This window comes from Ursus arctos, unplaced genomic scaffold (genome assembly GCF_023065955.2).
Source record: "Ursus arctos isolate Adak ecotype North America unplaced genomic scaffold, UrsArc2.0 scaffold_11, whole genome shotgun sequence".
NCBI classification, from domain to species: Eukaryota; Metazoa; Chordata; class Mammalia; order Carnivora; family Ursidae; genus Ursus; species Ursus arctos.
In genome coordinates this window covers 12,347,954-12,363,905 of record NW_026622775.1, presented here as the reverse complement: position 1 = coordinate 12,363,905, position 15,952 = coordinate 12,347,954, and the positions used below count along the sequence as shown (strand labels likewise).

Here is a 15,952-nt window from a genome sequence, read left to right as displayed (position 1 = left end):
ATTTCTGTTTCCACCTTTTTACCCGAACCCTGCTCACACAGGCCTGCGCTAAATGGCAAAAGAGCAGAGCAGGGGTCAAGGATGGGTCCCAGCCATGGTGTGCTCTGCAGCTATCTGCGGGCAGGAGGAAACACCAAGCCCTGTAGATGTTTCTGTCAGCCATTCATTTACGTATGTATTTAAAATATTTATCAAGGACCTTGTGGATACTGTAGATAATGAAAAAATAAGAGAGTACTTGTCTTCAAGTGATTCACAATCTAACACTGTAGACAACCAACTGAAAGAAGGCCAGGGTGTGATGGAATCACACAGTGAGGCCATGATGGAAACAAGATGGGGAGGATAGACTTATGTTAGAAGGACTTAAGTTAGTGACACTTTCCACTTCAGCAATGCAAGCAAATTCATGAAGCATACAGTGGTGTAAACTACAGAGTTGTGGTAAAACTTCCCTCCTAGTCTCTTCAATCCAGTAGAATCACAGTGTTTGGCAGATGAAGCAAGATAAGTGAAAGCTTAAAAATTAAAGGGCATATTTAAGGATTGAGGATATCAGCAGCAGCTGGCGGAGGGCAGCCATATGGCGTGATTTCAGTGCAAGCGAAGCATTTGAACATCCCCTTCTTGGGGCATGGAACTAAAAGAAAAATAACCTCCCATTTTGAAAATTTCAGAGGATTTTCCCTTTCAGGCAACAAGTTTCAAGGTATTTTTGCATTTTTCTCAATGTTTAAGTTCTAAGTAGTACACTCTATGTTTACAAAATTAAACCGAAGTCCTAGGTTGTGCTTAATTTGGGGGTGGAGGTCTATTGTTTATTTTCTTGACAGATGACTGCCTAATGTTTGGTGTTGAGTACGTTTTCTTTTCCATCAATAGAATAAAATTCAGTACATCTATCTGTGCTTTTAAAATCAGATGCCTTTTACAAAGAAGTGAAGTTACTGAATTTTTTAAAGAGAGAACTGCAGAGCAGAATGCTTTTTAATGCTTGGGCAACAGCATGCCGATAGAAAGCACATTATCAGGGCCAGCAAATGCTGTCATTCCTGAGGGTGGATATGCTCAGTCCCACACTCTTGATGGAGTAATACCTGGTGAGAAAAGGGTAAAACCCGCTTTTCCAATTGAGTGATTCTCTGCCACCCTACATTGAAGACAGTTGAACTCTGAGTATCAAAGTATGCAGCTTCCGATTGTTTCTTTTCCATTTGAAACCGAAGGAAGGAAAAGTGGGTAACCAGTTATCATTCCTTTGCTTGAAACTGTAGATCTAATCTTATGTAAATATAAGGAAAATTCCAGAGTGAACGAAACTGTTGTATATGATATTTTAGCTTCCTTAGTTTTAAATTTTTCAGCGTGAATAATGTCGACAATATTTGATGAAACAAGAATGGTATGGAAATAGAGTATTGAAATAATTCAGATTTTGCCACTCTTGCTTTATCCAGTTGTTATCATTTGCTTATTTTATTGGTAAGATATTTTAAAGGTCATTGCTTTTGTTCATTTTATCTAGGTAACAACTACTTATCAGTTTATAGAAATGTTTTTCATCCTTTTTCTGGCTATAGAGAACTCTTTCATATAGATATATGTAATGTATTCATCTTCTATGGTTGGGCAATTTGTTGTTTATAATATTTTACTACCAATAATTAAATTTATACACTTGAAGTATTGTATTTTAGGAGGCATATATATATTCTAGGTGAATTTGTAGAAAGATTCCTAAAAGGATCCTAGAAGTTGGATTGCTGCTTCAAACACAAATGTCATTTATTGAGTATGGCCAAATTCCCCTGGAGTGTTTCAGAAGGCTGTTTGCCCTGCCAACATAATGAGTTGCCACTCTGATAGGCAAGCAATGACACTGCAATGCCATTTTCATTCACATTTCTCTTGTTATGAGTGACGCATTGCATATTTCATGTGTTTAAGGATTGTTTACATCTTTTCCTGAAGAATGGCTACTCATGTTTGTTTTGCTATTTTTTCCCTGAATTTTAAGAATATTTTTCTTAGATGTATTTTGCAAATATTGTCTCCTAGTTTGTCATTTGTATTTTGACTTTTGATGTTTCTTGCAATAACTTTTAAAAATGTCATCACATTCATCTTGTCTCTTATTGCTTCTGGATTTGGCATCACAAATTAGTTACCTGTAATATTTGTGTAGGTATTTCCTTTTCATTTAATCTCTGATTCATTTGGAACTTATTTTGGTCATAATATAAGTTATGAATCCATTTTTTAAGCAAATGTGACATATAGGGTTTGCAGATGCCTTTTACCAGACTGAGAAATTTCCTTTTATTTTTAGTTTGCTGAGAGTTATCATGAATGAGTAGAATTTTATAAAATGTTTTTTTTCATCATTTGATACAATTATGGGGTTGATCTGCTTTCTGTTAATATAGTAGACTATATGAATTGGTTTTCTTAATATATAACCAGACTCTCATTCGCAGAAGAAAACCCACTTTATTGGTAGATTTTACTTGATTTTATATTTTTGAGCAGTTTAGTATCTATGTTCATGAGGGATATTGTTCTGTAGTTTTCTTTTGCTTTTCTCTTTTCTTCTTTATGTACTATCTTTTGTTTGTTTTGGTACCAGGGAAAGACTCATCTCATAAAATAATTGGAAAGTGTTCCTTTTTCTTTTATTTTTAGGGTGAGATGGTTTAGGGTTGGTCATAGTTCCTCTTTAATGTTTAGTGAAATTCTCCATTGGAAGTGTCTTAGCCTGGAAATTTCTTTTCTAGGGAGAAGTTTAAAATTATTCTTAATAGTTTTGGCTGTTCAGGTTATGTATTTCATCTTGGTGAGATTTGGCAGATAATGATTTTCAAGGACTTTCTTCAATACATTTAAGTCGTCAAATTTATATGTGTAGGTAGAATTTCTTCAATGATTTTTGAAAACCAGGGAACATTATATTAAGTAGTTTCCTAACTTTGGTAACTAATCAATAACTACCCTCCCAATTTCAATTGCACTAGTGTGTCAAGGCATTGTAACAAGGCAAAAAAAAAAAATTAATTGAAATGATAAGGTTGTTTAGCACATCTCAGTGCTAGCATCAGTATATAAAATAATCTATTTCTAAATTCTAAAATAAGTGGAAATTGACAGAAAAAAACTTACAGTAGCATCAAAAGTGTGAAATACTTTAACAACAGATATGCCAGCCTTATATATCTAAAACTGTAAAATGTTGCTAAGATAAACTTAAGAACTAAATAAAGAAAGAGATATACCATATTTATGGACTAGAAGAAAACATATTATTAACTTTTTTTTTGTTTGCAAATTTATCTGTAGAGTTACAGCAACCCATATCAAAACTCCAGCAGACTTTTTGTTGGAATTGATAATCTGATTTTATTTATTTATTTATTTATTTTATTCCCCCCCCCCCATTCACCTGCCTCATTTCATTCCACCAAATTCTCAGCCCGCAAAGGATCATTTAAATAACACTTCATTAGGAAAGGGAAGGCCATTGAGAGAATCCAGGATGCTTTCAAGCAATTTTTCTATCATCTGTCATCCGGCTTTCTGAGCAGCACTTCCAGTGTGAGGTGTCAGCGATGTTCTTCAACTTCAGCAAAAGACAATCTCTGGGCAGTGGCTGTGGAAATGATAATAAGCCTAAAACTAAAGCCTAGAACTCTAAATTTCCAGAAGAAAACAGAAAGAATTCTTTGGCTTAGACAGTTTTCTTAGGACACTAAAAGAATGAATCATAAATTGATAAATTTTGCTGCATCAGAATTAAAATCCTCTCTTCAAAATATATTTAACAAAATGAAAAGACTACCTAGAGGCTGGGAGAAAATATTTGTAAACCTATTTCTGATAAGGACTTATATGTGGTGTATAACAAGAACTCCCCAAACTCAAAAATTAGAAAACAATTCTTACAAAATGCCAAAGGATTGTATAGACATCGAACTGAAGAAGAAAAATGACGGGCAAGTAAGCCCATGAAAAGATGCTCCTTAACGAAGTGCACATTAAACTCCAATGAGATACCCCTACCTACCCATTCGATAGCTAAAACAAATAAGTAAGCAACAGCAGAAAATTCAAACAGCAGCTGAGAACACCAAGAGCTGAAAAGTTGCAGGACCATTGGATCTTTCGTGTTGCCTGTAGAAAGGCAACATTGTGCAGCCATATATATAAACCATACAATCCAGAGAACTCACTCCAAGAGAGAAATGAATGATATGTCCACACAAAGACTAAGTTTTACAGCAGCTTTGTTCATAATCAACAAAATGTGGTGTATTGATTATCTGTTGATGTGTAACCAATTACCTTAAAAATTGATTTACAACAAAAATGTTTACCATCTCACTTTATTGTTGGTCGGGAATTCAGGAATGACTTACCCAAGTCATTCTAGTTTGGGATCGCTCATGTGGTTTCAGCTAAGATATTGGTCAGCATGTAGTCACTTGAAATATTAACTGGGGATGTGGGCATGCCTCCATTGTAGCTTTCTCACATAGCTGTTGAGCGGGTATTGGCTGCTGGCAAAAGGCCTCAGGTTCTTTGCCATGAGGCCTTCTCTAGAGGGCTGCTGGAATATCCTCATGGCATGTTACCTAGGGAAGATGGACCAGGGTGTGATTAAAAAAAGGAAAACAAAAAGTAGACAATACTTATCTTCCCTGCATCTTAACTCATCTATCACCTGTTATTCTTGGATTTAGAAACACGCATCAAGCACCTACCACAATCTATGCGAGGTGGTGGAAATGGCAAAATAAATGAGACAAAGCTCTTGCCTTTAAGTACTTTCTAGTGTGTTTATACAAATGGACAGAAAGCAGAGTTCTTGAAATATAGCTTTGTAAATTATTAAATATATCTTTTTTGTAAAATCAAATTCACTGAAGTAAGCATATAATATAGTTCTTTTTTTAAAGCATACAGATCAAAATATTACCATAAAAAGTTTTTTTCTATAGATATTTCAAAATCATTTCAAGTACATTTACATTTTTAGAGTAAAACTTTAGAATCCAATATGGAATAAAAATCCATGTTTTAGTATTAGAAATTCCCAGTACAATATCCATCTCCATGAAAACTAGGACTATCTTCAGTCATAGCCTCTAAATATAATGGAACAATAATCTGTGAAATTCTGATAGATCCTTTTTCTATCTCTTTAATTAAAAAAAAAACCTTACTAAACTATAATATGCATTTGAAAATAACACTTATTTTGAGTGGATGCTGTTCAAGGAATTTCCCCAAACTGAATAACCTGTGTCACCAGCAGCAGAGTAACAGTAGCCCCTTGTGCCCTTTTTTGATTACTTCCTCTCCCCAACAGTAACTGTTATCCTGAAATCTGTTGGTGTAGATTAGTTTTGCTTGTTTCTGGTCTTTATATAAGTTGAGTTATACTGTGTATACTCTTGTTTCTAGTCATTGTCATTTAATGTTATGTCTTGAAATTCATCCTGTGCTGCATATGATTTTAGATCATTGATTAGCATGTCTGTGCATTCCTTGTGAACAACCATAATTTATCAGTTCTACTCCTGCAGGCATTTTGAGTAGTTTCAAGTTTGGAGATATAGCAGAGTATTGCTATAAACATTTGATTGCATGGTTTTTGGTGCACATATGTATACATTTCTGCTAGGCATATACCCAGGAATGGAATAGCTGGATTTAGGATAGGCATATGCTCAGATTTAGAAGATCCTGCTGAAGATTTTGAAAGTGGTTATATATAGTTTATCTTAAAATTTTCTCTTGCTTGCTTCTCACACCTTTCCAGTAAAATGCCAATCACAGCATAGAACAAATACAGGCATTGTCCAAAGTAATCTATAAGAATATAATTTCTTTAAAATCCCAAAAATATACATCAGCTTTATTTTTTATTTTCTCACTTGTCTGAGTTTATTTTAACAAAGGTACAATTACTGATTGCTTAAATTATTTAATATCCATCCAAAATGTGAATAAAATTGAAGCACCCAGAGGATCATTTTCAGCTGTATATCATCTAGTATGCCACCGTCCTACTCACAGGGATAGCCCAATTTGAGAAGTATGGGCGTAGACTAATACCAAGATATAACAAGGGCAGAATGGAGCTAATGTCTATTGAGTGTGTACTGTGTGACAGTCACTGTCTGGGATTAGCATGGACATACTCTCATAATCCTTCATCCTGTGAATCCTCCTGAGGGAAATACTGCTATCCTCATTTTTATAAATTAAAAAAAAAAAAAGTAGAGGATATGTAGGATGTATCTAGTCTATTTCATTGAGTTTGTGTGGTTTATCAGTTTTTAGAAATGGAACTTTTTACTGTATTTTGCCAGTTTCTATGGGCAGGGTGGGGAGTAGGGTAGAGGACAGAAGCCGTGTTTGAAAATGTTTGACCTAGATTTAAAAGCCCAGGGTTTAGATCATTTTCTGCTGCTCCTGGCTGTGTTACGTAAGGCAAGAGTTGTAATTCTTCAGAGTTTCAGTTATCCTTACATGTAAATATGAGATAATATTCTCTTCCTACTTGCATGGGTTTTTATGAGAATGACACATGTAAAAAAAAAAAAGATAACAAAATGATAACGTCCTAGTGTTACACAAATTAAAGTACTTAGTCTCCTCATCATTTCTGTGCATAATTTTTTCTGTAATATTTTCCCCCAATGTGTGTATGCCCATAACAGTGCTCATTTTCTTGGAAGGAGAGTTTATTGAGGAATAACTTATGGTAAAATCCTGCCTTTTTAGGAAGGCTTGCATTCCAGGGCAGAGCTCTAAGACTTGGGGAAATGGTCTTCTCTTTTCAGTCTTAGTTTCCAGATCTTTACAGTGAAAAGGAAGATGGCGAGAAAATTAACAAAATTCTGTATCTTCCTTTGATACCATTTAGATTTCTGATAATGGTTACGAAGGGACAGTTGAAGTGGAAATGACCTTCGGAGTGCTAACTATTGTAATTTTAAAGACAGCTACATTTACGTGTCAGTTTATGTTGCAGAAGTAATAATTGAGAAATACAGGAAGAGTAGAATTAACTGAGTTCCTTTTTAAAGAGGAATAATTGACTTGCTTATAAAAAGAAATATCTTAAATTGATAGCTTATTGATCTACATAGATAAGCATTTTCTCAATCCTAGAAAGCTCTAGAATATTAAATTCTTGCCAAAAACATTCAAAGCAATTCCAGTTTCTGTATATACAATAATGTTCAAACAACTTAGCAAAGCATGTAAAGCTTTTCTTGATCACTCTTCCATCCATGTTTTCCAGCATTGTCTTCTAAAGCTCACCCAAGTCATCCTTCACACCATCTCTGAAACAGCTGTGTGATGTTACCTCATGAGTCATGTTTCGGTGCTTCCTTTGCCTGGAAGCTGTTTCCTCCTCACTTCTCATAAACTCATTTCAGATCCCCCTCCCCCGAGAAGGCATGCTTATTATGTCCAGCTATAGACTGTGAGCTCTGGGCTTTCTCCATTTACTTTGCATCACCAGGGCATCACATAGTGCTTGGCACATAGTTGACCTACGTGATATATACTTGATGAATATCTTCATTAAATAACATTTGCATATTTTAGGCATTCTTTAAGAATTTCACATTACTTTGGGTGTGAATTTCCTGGAAGTGACAGTGCTTCATCACCCATTATGTGCTATATCCATTTATATTTAAATTTCACATTATTAAAGAATAATATGTAGCATAAATACTAATCTCCAGTAATTTTTAGCCAGGTTGGACATACTTTTACAAATACCAATGTTAAAAGAAAACAAAATGCAGTCCTTATGATGCACCAGGTGTCTACGAATGAAGTTTTCTTTTTGATATGACTGAAGACACTAGATTTGCTGAGATAGCTCACCAGTTATTATCAATTTCTTCTTCAGCTATTTGATTATTTTACTTTAACAATTAGGAAAAGCTAATGTGGATTTAACTAAAGTGAAGACACTTAGTTTGATCGTGAACATCTGGAAGTTTAATATACAATGTTATGTGCTTCAGGAAAGAGAAAAAATGGGAGTGACTACGAAAAACGTATTTTAAAGGGTAAAAGAATATTTAGAAAAATAGGCGCTCTTTTCAACTCTTTGATCCTTGATGTAATGCTTTTTTAATTTACTCTTGTTCTCAAATAGTTCAACTTATTCACACATCTTACTGAAAAGAATCAAATATTTAAGTACATTACTATCAATAGAGAGTATCTGAGGAAGACGTGTTCCCACTTATTAGGTAATATTTAAGCATTATGCTACAGTTTGATGATGCCTTTGACTGACAACCAAAACAATAAACACAGGCTCTATAGATTTTAATATTTATATCAACCTGACCCATTATTTTCAGTACTTATGACAAATGTCTCCAAAGTGCTCTTCCCAAAGAATTTGCACAGGAAGTAATAACATGTGCAACTCATCAAAGTGTTACCATGCTGTATTTGTATTTCCTGTTCTTATTTTCCACGTGTGATTATAAACTGATCTCCCCCAGAACTCTTTAAGAGACTTCTATAAAGTGCTGACATGGAGGAAAGAAAATATGTATTTTGTCATGTTCACAATGTTTCTGAACACAGAAACTTGTCTTAAACTTTTAACCGGGCAATATGCTTGAGGATTGAAGTTACCTGAAGTGATTGTTAGTTCTGATGAGGATTGAGAATTTTAGTCAACAATTTACAAATTATTTCAGATTTTAGAAGGGGGTGAGGCTTAGTGAGTTTGAAGAACAGAAAGTGGATGTAGGGGCTGAACACATTCAGAGAAGGGAGAACAGAAAACATATAGATCCAACTTTGCAAAGTTAATAGCAGGGATTTTCAATTCCTATTTTAAAATTGAATATTTATAAGCATATTTATACAAGCATAGTCCTCCTACTGGGTATACATCTGATAATTGTAATGCATAATTATAATGCAGAAGTATGGGAGTACTGACTGAAGTCTTAGAGTTAGATATAGTATTTTAACCTTGAGCAAAGTAATAAGGTATACGCACATGGTAAAGCATCAGATATTTCAGGAAGGCTTATTGTGAAACAGGAAACCTCTCTTCCCTCCCTTCCTTAGTAATAGCATGACTCCCTGGAGATATCTGCAAGCATTTTCTATAATTAATTTAGTACTAACCTTTCTATCTCTAAGTATTATGTTTAATTAGTGATTTGTTTATCAACTATAGATAATGACAGCTATTGTTTTTTATGATTTGTTGTTTATATGATTATATTTGTTTATATGTTGTTTTATGATTTTTCCAGCATGCTCTTGCTTATTATTGTTGTTTTAACTTGTTCATTTCTCTGCTTGGAATATCTTTCTCATAGCATCCTATATTTACTTCACTCAGATCTCTTCAAATGTCATCTCCATTGAACAGCTGTGTGTCTAAAATAGCTATTCTCCCCTCCCCCAATTTACTTTTCCTGATTGTATTTACCATTTCCTGATATTATAAATTTGTTGCATAATTTATTTCCTGCCTCTCTCCCATATTAGGGTGTAAGTTCTGTAGCAGATGGTATCTTTTTTGCTTATTGGTGTATCTCGAGTTTCTAGAACAGTGTTAGGCACATTTTATGCATTTTATCAAATATTTGTTAAATAAATCAGTGAACGAAGTGCATAGCATAATGCCAGATATGCAGTATTATTGGTTAATTATTACTATAAAATTTAAAAGTCTTATAACCTTGAAGAATATTTATCTTGATATTATTATTAACAGGAGCATACCAGTTTCAGTTAAATTTAAGATGGGCTTGAGAGAATCAAACCTACTATTCCTGCACACAAATATTATTTATCTTTAATATCCAGTAGATGTGATATGTGTGTTTATTTGTTACATCTTTGTAACCCTCCCAGTAGTGTTAATAGTGAAAACAGTGAAGAGAATTTCCTAATCATTAAAGCAATACAGTATTATCTAGTCCTAAAAGAAATATCCCCAAGAAGACAATGTGAGTTTATAATAAGAGTGGAATGTCTGTATCTATTCTGTGGTTCCCAGTTTCATGCATTCTACCTGCTGGGGACAAAGCAACATACAATGTGTGTTGATATAGGGTGATACAGGGATCGTGGAGGATGGGGCCCAACCTCTCAGGGTATCCTTTCCAAACTGGTGCTGCAGTTGCACCTTCAAAAATATGTCACAAAGAAAGCCACTTAATGTGTCATTGTTTTATGTGTATATATATATATATATATATATATATATTTAACAAATTTTTATTTTAGAATAATTTCAGATCTATAGGAAGTTGCAAGGGTAGTATGGAGTGTTCCTGTACACCCTTCACCTAGCTTTTCCAAATGATAGTATTTTACATAATCATTTGTCAGAACCAAGAAATTAACATTGCTGCAATGGTGTTAGCTGAAATATAGGCTTTATTTGGATTTTTCCAGTTATGATCTTTTTCTGTTCCAAGATCTAATTCAGGATATTACATTGCATTTAATCATAATGTCTCTTCCTTGCCTCCTCCAGTCTATGATGGTTTTCCAGCCTTCTTTGTTTCTCATGACCTTGACAGCTTTGAAGAGTGCCAAGTCAGGTATTTTTTGAGAATTTGTGTTTGATACTTTCTCGTGGTTAATCTGGGGTTATGGATTTCTGGGAGGCAAAATATTTAATGCAGAACATATTAAAGAAGTTATTTAATAGAAGTCCTAGTATAATTGTAAGCTTACTAGAAGACCAATTATATTTTTAAAAATTCTCATTTCTCAAGAGTCTGTGGCCCTTTTCGTGTCAATCAGTAGCATACCAGAATTGGGATTATATTTTTATTTAAAATATGGATCTGTTTGATGCCTGAAATTTTGCTTGTGTCAAGGGATAAGCAATGGGTCATGTTTTTAAATTGGCATTGATACTTACCAGCGGTCCTTTGAAAGAAAAAGTTTCTGCTCTTCTGCTGCTGCTCTTCTTCGGTTTCTTCTCTGCTTCTTCTTCCTCTTCCTCACCTTCTCCTTCTTCTTATAGCTGCAATTTTTATAAACTCCACAGGGCCTTAAGATTTAGTGAGACATTTTCCTTTATAACCTCCCACATATTTTCTATTTTTGAACAAAGTCTTCACTGCAATAATCAGCATTGATAAAGATAATTCTTATGGCAATTTATTTGTTCACTTCCACTCTGGGTGGGTTTTTGAGATTCTATTTTTTAGCATGTCATGTTCTTGAAAATGTGTGTTCTTATTCAAGTTATATATTTAGAGCTTCTCCTATTTTCCAGTTGAGGCAGACAACAATGTTATTTGAACTATGCACTCTATTCCAATATACCTATTGTCTTTAACTCCTGATGATACTGGCATGGCTCTTAAGAGTACTTATATCTTCACTACCACAGTTGCTTGCCAAATGATCATTACTAGTTCCATAATAAGTTATAATTCACAAACAAAACGTGTTTTAGATGGTAAGAGTATTGATCTGTCAACTGGAATTGTAAGAAAAATCAAGATAGTTAAAGTCTTGAAAATTTTAGGTGATTTTTAAGAGATTAGGGATAGAAATTCTTATTTAGAGAGACACATACAAAAATTTGGTCAAGACAATGCAGAGGGTAAAAAATGGGCAATTATGACCTCTTGGTAACTCTGAAAGACATATATTCATATATTATTATGTTTTGGATCATTACATGTTATTATATACATTTTATGTAGGTGCATTTTATTATGGGCTTTTGATACAGACTTTTTATTTAAGAGCACTTTCTTGCCTATGATGAAAAACAACTCATCTGCATTTGTCTTCTTGCAATATCGAATAATAATTTACCATTAACATAAAACAAAAATAATAGTGAGCACTTATATAGCACATCCCATGTATAGAGACTAAAGTTGAGGGGATAAGAAGAACAAATTTCCCCAAGAAGACAATGTGAGTTTATAATAAAAGTGGAATGTCTATCTATTCTGTGTTTCCCAGTTTCGTGCACTCTACCTGCTGGGAACACAGCAAAATACAATGTGTGTTGATATAGGGTGATATAATGGTGCTGGAGGATGGGCCCAAGCTCTCGGGGTATCCATTCCAAACTGGCCTTTTGACTGCTCTTTCAGGCTGGCAGCTTCTGAGTGGTGTGGTCTGTGATAAGGGCAGTGAATCCAATGGGAATGTGCCCACAGTCACAACTCCTTTGCTCTGAAGTGAGTGCCTTGTTCCCATGTAATATTATGGAGAATTCTCTGTCTACGAATCAAATACTGTACACATTTGGAGAGTGGTGCTGGCTGAGGCTGTGCTTGGCAGCTCTGTACATAATGTAATCACGTATTGAATCCAAAATTTCTGAAGCAGTAGCTTTTCCAGCATCTAGTACACCATATTACTAGAAATGGGCAGTGTCTGCAGCTTTGAAAAAAGGAGTGAAACAGATCCTCAGCCTATCCTAAACATGATATGAAGTATAATCTATACAAATTTATATGTAAATTAAAAGATAGTGGGGCAATATCAAAGAAAATTAAAAATTCATGTCCTGATTGGTCCCAGATCCATTCCCTGGATTTCCTTGTTCCGCTCTGTATCAGTGAGAACTGTATTTCCCCAGCTCCCCAGCTGTCTGTCTTCTGAGAATAGGCTAGGAAAAGCACCAAGGAAAATTCAGGATATTTTCTGACTCCCACATTTAGATAATGCCATCTACATCTTGTCTGTGATTCTAGCTCTCACTAGACAGTCCCTCCCTTTCATGGTCCCAGCTTGCCTGAGGCCTCTCCTGCTGGGTTCTTGTCATCTGACAGCCCTGATTTCTGGGCTCTGGTTACACTCCCTGCTTCCTCTATCCATCTAGGGTAGCAACATCTTGGTATTGCTTCCTTTGGGATTCCTTACTGTTTTCTGGGCAGCCAGTCAGCTTTCCCATCACTTGAATAACCAATTCCCTGCATTAAATGTCCTCTATTTGAATACCCAGAGTGGCTTCTGTTTTCTTGACCGGGGATTACCATGAATAATTTGCTCCTCTCTATTGAAACTTGGATGGAAGAAATAGTTTTCAAAGAAAATATAACTGAATCAAATTAACTTCAAGAGAGATGAACTCAATATAGCAACCTAGAAGAATCAGACTCATTAAAGATTTAACGTCACCTCCTCTCCCCAACAAAACCAAACCAAGAAAAAGGCCCAAGGTTCTATTTATGCCGTAATGTCTAGATAATTCCAATACTATTTAAGCTTTTCATCATGTCTCAAAAATAAAAATTTCAACTTACTTTTAGGGGAAATCTTTTACACTGATACCAAACCTGACAATGAAAACATCAAAAAGAAAAATACAGGCCAGTCTCATTTGTGTCATGAGTAAATATCAATGAAAACATTCTAAATATCAACTAAAAAGGATCACATTTAACAAATTAAGATCTATGACTGTGGATGGGAAATACTCTTTATAGATTTAATTCATATGAAGAATCCAGCAGAGCCATCACTTATTCCCCTTTACACACAAAAGGAAGCCAGACAAATAAAATTCTTAAGATTCACTTACTATGAAAAGAAAAAAAAAGGACTCAATAGTCATGTCTTCATCAATCAGAGATTCCAGTTTGTACATTATTACACAAGATAACCAATTGACAAGCAAGGCCATTTTATACTAAAGATTATTAGTTCTACAAGTTCTAACAATCAACATTACGTGGCAGGGTCTTGAGAAAATTTATTTATTTTGCAAGTAAATTGCAATTACATTTGTTATGATTATAGAAAATAGACAAGGATGGTTAAAGTTTACATGTTTATTTGATTCTGTGTCCGGGACCACAAAGTAATACATTGATACCCTTGTCACTATTCTTAATTTGGTATCTCATCAGTGTAGGTTCTCTGGCCTCAATTTATAATCCCAGGTGGAATTGGCATCTCTTCTTGCTGTTGAAGAAAGCATTTTCTCCCTTCTGAATTCTCTGAACTTTTTCTAAGAGTTGCTAGTAAAGAGTACTTGGCATTCATAAATTCACAAACAACACAATCCATTTGTTAAATACTGGATGACAAAATAGAGAGCCTAAAGAAAACTAAATACCAACATGCAGGGTAAATAGAGATAGATCACATAGATTATAATATACACATTAAACTGTTAGAGTAACACAAAATACTGATATCACTAATGATAACACACATAACTAACATGTCACTTCAACAGACAGTGGAGAGAAAGTGGTGAATGAGCATCATCAATTCAAAGAATAGTTAATATTGGTTAATATACAAGAAAAATTGAATACACACTAAAATATCACAGTCCATATATAAAAGAAATTTGGTAGAAAAATTCCCCAAATTTGACAACTGTCCTAAATACTTATATGACATCATTAAGAACAGTCTGTTAAATTGAAAGTAACTTTTCTAAATTTTCAAAAATAAAAACCGAATTTTAATCACCTATGCTAGGAGAGGGATTTATTTTCTCTACAGAAAAGTTATTACAAAATTGTTATAAAGAAAGTATTGAAAAATGTATAACTAAAAATTATAATAAAAGTATAATAAAACTTTCAGACAATTAATAAAAATATTTTTTCTGGATATTGTGATGTTTATGGAACTTATCAGCTTTAAAAGTATGCACTGTTGGTTGTGATTGCTTCTTTCCTCTCAGGTGAATATTAATATTAATTTTTATGCCTTATTGTGTATTTGTACCGTTGCGTTACTTTTTCTTAGAAGCTGCTTACAAAATTAAATAAGCTTCAGGACTCTAAAACTTTTCTTTTCTTCAGGCCATCTCAGATCCTTCAGGGAGTTTGCAAAAAATCGGTAGTAGGCCAAAGACTTTCAAAATCCTAAGAATGAGAGTTCAAATTTTGGGGCAATCCCCTAGGAACGGAAGGGCAAGAGGACTCTAGCAGATGTATGAGTTAAGCTTATGTATTGGAACAACCGCAGTCAGGAATGCCCTCCTGGAGACCCATGTTTCTCATTAGCATACTACTATGTCTGAGGATCCCCATGCCAAAGACAGGGGTTTAGTGTGTTCATTCCAGCATTTGTCACAGGTATTTAATCACAGAACCCTTAGTCTTGGGATATATGTGGGCATTTTGAGACATGTTTGGTAAATATTAGAATAAAATAGTTATCGATAACAAATATTGAACACAAGGAAAAGATTTTCTGCAGCTAGTTGTTAAGACTTCCAAATATCAGAGCATTTCCATTAATCTATGTTTTACTGCATGCATCACCGTGTGATATTTCATGCTATTTTCCTCTAGGAAAAAAAAGAATCCAGCACATGCCAAGACTTTTCCACAGGTGGTCTTTAGCTAAGTAACTGCCAAAAGGACATTCCTTGTAGGAGTTTGGAGGATTAAAAATCAGCTTTCACTGTTGCTTTTTCAAACCCCAAAACATTGCTACTGAACATTGCTAGTACCTTTCTTGGGCTATTGTGGAATCTTATCATTCATTGATAAAAAATAATTTTAGATATAAAGAAGAGTCAATTGGAAAATTTACCTTCACTTCAGCCAAATTATGCTTTTATGCCTACTTTGTTTCATGAGTGTTTGATAAATTCATTTTTACTTTTCACAGAAAATTAGTGAGCCTGTTACAATTGGGAATGTTTTCATTGCCTGTTTTGACAATTGAGGAAAATTTTGTTTTCACAGACAAGCTAAAGACCCACGTTTAACCACATTATTTCTATTACTCACCTAATATACATTTACATCCCAAAGTGTGTGGAAGGAAGGGCTTTTAAAATTTAAGGCACATATTTTGAAAACCAAACATGGCAAGGGAACCAAGATTTTGAGTGTGTATGGACAGTTATTTTGATTTTCAAATTGCAAACGTTATTGAAAACTACTTTAGAAATCTTCCTTCCCTTTTCTTTACGGAGGGTGTCGTTCAA

The 15,952-nt window shown here is 34.3% G+C and overlaps 1 long non-coding RNA gene across 1 annotated transcript in view; it reads left to right on the top strand.

Annotated features, from left to right (window-relative positions):
• LOC125281015 (uncharacterized) overlaps window positions 1-15,952 on the top strand; it is a 53,409-nt gene that overhangs the window by 17,178 nt on the left and 20,279 nt on the right. The window contains exon 2 of the long non-coding RNA XR_007187989.2: window positions 10,547-10,613. This is a non-coding gene — a long non-coding RNA (uncharacterized LOC125281015). The remainder of the gene's footprint in view (window positions 1-10,546; window positions 10,614-15,952) is intronic.